This window comes from Lactuca saligna, chromosome 4, assembly GCF_052625555.1.
Source record: "Lactuca saligna cultivar CGN05327 chromosome 4, ASM5262555v1, whole genome shotgun sequence".
Taxonomy (NCBI): Eukaryota; Viridiplantae; Streptophyta; class Magnoliopsida; order Asterales; family Asteraceae; genus Lactuca; species Lactuca saligna.
Genome location: NC_136420.1, coordinates 209,058,393 through 209,064,707, shown reverse-complemented (window position 1 = coordinate 209,064,707; position 6,315 = coordinate 209,058,393).

Genomic DNA, 6,315 nt, shown 5'->3' with positions numbered 1-6,315 from the left:
ACCTCCTCCACTGACCTCGGTCTCTCGGAAGCCTCCCGCGTATCCATCACATACGCCACAAAACCCTTACATCCCTGCTGTAGACATTGCCTCGCCCTAGCGGCCGAACAAAAAGCTGATCCCGAACGGGTACCCTCGCCGTACACCGTAAGAACTCCCCCACTAGGGTCTCGTATAGTCACCAGCTGACGCTCACAGTCGATGATAGCGCTGAATCGACTCAACCAGTCCATGCCCACGATGACACAGACATCACCCATCGCAATAGGAATCAGGTCAATTGGAAACTCAACCCCGAAAATCTCTAGCACGCATCCCCGAAGAACCTCCGTGGCACAAATCACTCTCTCGGCCGCTATAGAAACTCTCAGAGGCCGACTTAACGACTCACGACTAATGCTGATGTGCTGACTAAAAGCTAAGGATACAAAGGACCTACTCGCACCCGAGTCAAATAACACTAGAGCAGGCACAGAGTTCACAAGAAAAGTACCTACACATATAATAACATAAGCATAACATTTCGACTTTAAATAAATACGTGAATTACAGCATACCTGCCACAACATCGGGCGCAGCGGGGACCTCCTCCGTAGTCAGCTGAAAGGCTCTCCCGCGAGCCCTCGGGGCCTTGACCTTCGCCGGTCGAGTCTCAGTAGTCCTGGCAGTAGGTGTAGATCCCTGACGAAGCTGAGGGCACTCGGCCTTCCGATGGCCTGTCTGGTTGCAATGAAAGCAAACCATAAACCCCTTAGGGCAATCCCTGGCGATGTGTCCCTCCTTGCCACACTTGTAGCAAACACCAGCTCGACACGCCCCATCGTGACCCTTGCCGCACTTTCCGCAAGTGCGGCCCTTCGGACCTCCCATCCTCGAATCGGCGGACTTGGTCCGCTTGGCTGCCGGCTGAGACTGAGTCGGTCGCTGGTCCACCTGCTGAGACTCGGCCTCCTCCCTGGCCTGGGTCTCCAATTCGATCTCGCACTTCCTGGCAGCTCGGGGCAGAACATCGCCCTCTAATGAAACTTCCGCGTGACCACCGCAACCGAATCAGTACCCTGCTTAAGGGTTAAGAACTCCTGAACCAATCGTTCCCTCTCCACTGGGGGAACGTACTCGTCCCTGAACATGGCAGTAAACCTCTCCCATGTCACTGCTGTAATCTCCGCCAAAGTGAAGTTCGCCGTCACGAACTTCCACCAATCCTTCGCTCCCAGATGGAGCTGGTTCAAAGCGAACCGTACCCTCAGGTGCTCCGGGCATGAACAAGTGTAGAAGCACCCCTCAATATCAGCGATCCACCTCATCGCAGCAATCGGATCCTGCGTCCCATCGAACTCAGGTGGTTTCGTGTTGCTGAACTCCCGGAATAGCAATGAGTCACCCCCCTGTGGCCTGGCAGCGGCCACAGCTGCGGTAGCGGCAGCGGCTGCAGCTTCAGTCAGTGCGGCGTACCGCTCCTCAAACGTCTCCATCAGGGTGGTCTTAATAGACCCAAACATCTCCGGGATCTCAGCCCGGATCGCTGCAGCTACCTCCTCCTGAATCAGCTGACGAATCTCCTCATCACTCACACCGCTCGAACTCGCCCCGTGGCGTGGTCTAACCATGATGTCTCTGAAATACAACATAAAACTATCAGAGACTCCATCAAGTACAATCGCACTCGATAACGCAACCCTACTCAGTCTCCGATATTCAGGGATTCTTACTTGGGTCTCCCACTGACCCGGTGTCCTCGGTAGTACGGGCCCAATACTACCGACCACACCGTATCAGCATTCGTCCCAAATCTTCCTCCCCAAACCCCGGTTAGTGAGTACTCTACTTTTGATATGCACTATCTACCTGCACGCTATCAAACATCTCATATCGACAAACTCCCTAGACTAAGGCATCACAAATCAGGCCACTCTAGTCCTATCATGAGTACCTAGTCTTCTAGCATGCATAACAATTCATATCATAACTCATTTCATAACATAACATTGTAAGGTATTTTGGGGATCTTTACCGTTCGGGCGCTGACTGATCATACACACTGCTTCTTTCTTATTTACCACAAAATCATTTATAACAGTTTATGCCTTTATTTTTAAAAGTTTTTTCTCAAATCCTCGGTTTGAGTTCAGTTACACCCGAAGGTGCACCCGAATCCCTCAAACCAAGGCTCTGATACCAATTGTAACAACGCAAATTTTCAAACAAATTTTTCATTTCAAACAAATAGAGTATTTTTATTCAAACTAAATATAATTATTCCAGGTGTTAAGTCGAAATACAAATCATAGAATTCCCAAGATCTCAAAACATCAATCAGTGTGTACGCATCACGCCGGCGCCTTCCCACGGTCCTTGCTAGTACCTGAAACACATACATAACAACTGTAAGCATAAATGCTTAGTGAGTTCCCCAATATACAACTTACACATATACGCCTTTCCAGGCCCTGACCTTCCGGTCCACAACACAACGCCTTCCGGCCCATAACATAATCGCCTTCCGGCCCATAACATATTGCCTTCCGGCCCATAACATATTGCCTTCCGGCCCATAACATATTGCCTTCCGGCCCATGCATAACAATTAACTTACCACATATAGCACATATATCACATATCATATCCGACCTTCCGGTCACACAGTCAAACCCTTCCGGGTACAGTATAGTGAGAAGACTCACCTCGTGGATACTGAAAGCTAGCAACTCCTAAAATCACTCGTACTCGATCCGCCGAGCTACAAACTCCCTATAATATCATATATCCCTTATTAACACTTTTATCTTCCAATTTAACTGACCCTAAGAAATCACACATAGGTCAACTCTGGTCAACGGTCCACGGTCAACTCGACCGGACTCGGCGAGTACCCTGGCGACTCGGCGAGTCTAGTCGTCCTCCAATCCTCTAAGATTCCCTTTCTACTCGTCGAGTATCCTCCTTGACCCGACGAGTTACTCCTGGAAGAATCGCGGGGCCACCCCGACTCCACTCGCCGAGTCTGAAGAACAGCTCGACGAGTCCCAGTTATTCTCCAAGCTACTCGCCGAGTCTGTTCATCGGACTCGGCGAGTCCATGCCATGCAGTCGATCAAATTGTTTCCTAAGGTCAGAATTGCTCCGACCATTCATAGGTATGGCCTTCCTAGACTGGTCCATCACGTAAGGTCCTCATTTCGGTGCTCATGCTACACCCCAAGACTTATAATTTACATATTGACCTAAGGCATAAGGATTTCAATCCAAAACCTTCATCACTTCCCGAAATGCACAGGCATGGGACATTATGGACCTCCAAAGGTCCCAACATGGGGTTACAATCGTTTGGGGGACTAGGGTAACATTCAATCTATCCACAAAAAGGGTTCCATAAACCCTAATCCTCTAAACACATCACCATAGCAGATCATACTCGAATTCTTACCTGGATGATGTACTCTCTGTGTCCCCAATCCTCAGAACGTGACTCCCTTGCTGTTCCTTTAGCCAAGCCCTTCTCTTCCTTGCACAACAACTCCTTCAAGATCACCAATGGCCTTTAACCTTGCTCTAGATGCACACAATCGATTTAGGGTTCCTCTCAGAAGGCTAAAACGAACAATGACGGCCAATAAGTCCCTTTTATACGTCCCAAATCTGAACGGCTAGGGTTTTCGCTAAACAGCGCAGACTCGCCGAGTCCATATCTGGACTCGTCGAGTCCAGTCGCGAACCCGCGACCAGGTCTGCAATCCTACTCGGCGAGTCTGGCTCCAACTCGCCGAGTCCCCTCTTAGAACACCCCAAAAACATAATTTTAACAATACCTGAGATTCTGGGCTGTTACAGATATCGGGACATCTGAGCCTGCTCTGAAGCGAACTCAGGGCAAAACATCGCCCTCTCAGTAAACATCCTGGTGATTTCCATCACCGACTCTGAATCTTGCTTCAGCTCAAGGAACTCCTGAGCCAACCTCTCCCTCTCGACCTGCGGAACATAACGAGTGTTGAACATCTCTCTGAATTGATCCCATGAAATCGCAACCCTCTGCGCATATGAGTATGACCCCGTGGTCAATCTCCACCAATCCTTTGCCCCGAGCCTCAACAGGTTCAGAGCGAACCTCACCCTCTGATCAGCAGGGCATGAACACGTGAAGAAACACCCCTCCATGTCTGATAACCATCTCGTAGCAACGATCGGATCCTGAACTCCATCAAAGGTGGGAGGCTTCGTATTATCGAAGTCCTGATACTGAAAACCTCTACTAGCTCCTCCCCCTGCCGCTGCTAAAGCCGTTGTAGCTATCGTGGAAGCCGTCTCTATGAGAGCCGCATAGCGCTCATCAAAATACTCCACCATGGCGGTCTTGATCGACCCAAACAATTTCGGCAGCTCGGCCTGGAACAATGCAGCAACCTCATCGTGTAGGATCTCATGAATCCTCGCATCCAACTCGCGCGTACTCATCTGAGTGATAACCTTGGGCAGAACTGACCCGTCCGCAACTCCCTCTCCTGCACCCGATCCTGACCCGGATCCACTCCCAGCATGCCTTGAAATCTCCATACTGAAATAAACCACAAAACCTCAGACACTTCCCACTATCCCGGGAACCAACTCTCAACCCAACCCTAGAGGTCATGGTTTCTCTGATACGCGTATGGGTCCTGTGCTTTCAGTAGTACGGGCCCATACTACCTTCCACACCTACCCATATTTGTATGAAGTACTTCCACAACACCCTAGCGAAAACATACATAACAACGCTCTATCCTCACAACTAGAGGAACACTAGAAATCTCTCACAAGAAAACCCTAGGCTAGCAGGCATCATAAATCAGGTAACACATCAAGAAATCCTGAAGATCCCTAGCCTAACTCTAGCATGCTATTCTATCAAAGCTCAATAAAACAAATATCATGTATGGTATTTTGGGGTTACTTACTGGCTCCGGCTGATCGTACCTCCGCGTCCTCCTTTACTTATTTTGAAAACCATTTTAAATTCTCTTTTGAAAACCCTCCTCGATTTGAGACTGGAGTCACACAAGTGTTCCTCCAATTCACTTAAACCAAGGCTCTGATACCAACTTGTAACGACCGAAAAATCCAACCAATTTAAATTTTTCAAAAACAACCTGATTCCATTAAATTATTACAAAAAGGTTTTCAATACAAAATCATTTAGAGTATTCCCAGAATCACATTACTACAAAATCATGAGGAGCGGTACGATCACGCCTTTGCCTTGCCACGGTCTCCTGAAGAACCTGAAAAACATTAAACCACAACTGTAAGCCTGAAAGCTTAGTGAGATACCCCCAAAATACCAACAACATATACCATACACATATCATGCTATCTCATAACGAATCACAGAACAACCATGCATATCGGGTCTACTGTGGGACTGGTCCGCCTTGTCGGGCCTTCAGTCCACCTGGTCCACCCTCCGTGTCCAATCATGTCCCTCGAGTCTGCAATGTGGTTGGTCCGCCCGCACTGGGCCTTCAACTCACCTGGTCCACTCTCTGAGTCCAATCATGTCCCTCGAGTCTGCAGTGTGGTTGGTCCGCCCGCACTGGGCCTTCAACTCATGTGGTCTACTCTCTGAGTCTACAGTATGACCGGTCCGCCCGCATCGGGTCTTCAGTCGTCCTGGTCCACTCTCCAAGCCTCGGCACGTTTGGTCCGCCCTCGTGGGGCCTACAGTCTATCCGGCCCGCTCGCTGGGCCTTCGGCATAACCGGGCCGCCCTGGGTATCTTGGCCTACAGCATGAAGCAGGACCCGCCTCAACCCAACTCCAGTCCAAACAACCATGTGCACATAAACATACAATCACATAAAAATTCATATTCAGGAAAACCGATCTAGCAGATCACATAACACAACATACTCTAACAGGATATCGACCTAACCGGTCACTAGCATAGCATCATCCAATCTACCAGGATACCGACCTTAACCAGGTCTCTAACGAATACCATTCTAACTACCAGGATGCAAACATATCAAAGCAAATACATAACAACAGATACCCGAATCTCAATCCGATAAAGGGTCGGCCTTGGTGCCTTAGACCCTGTTGATATAGTGAGGATAACTCACCTCGAAACTGCCGACTGAAAGGATAAGATCCCGCTGCTCCAAACTCCGACACGAACTCCTCCACTGAACACCAAAACACTCAACTCAATAAATACCCTTAATTACAAAAATACCCCTGGAAGACAACTGGTCAACCTTTGGACAAAGTCAAAGTCAACCCCTGACTGACTCTACTCGCCGAGTCAACCCGATGACTTTCCGAGTCCCCAAGCTCAGA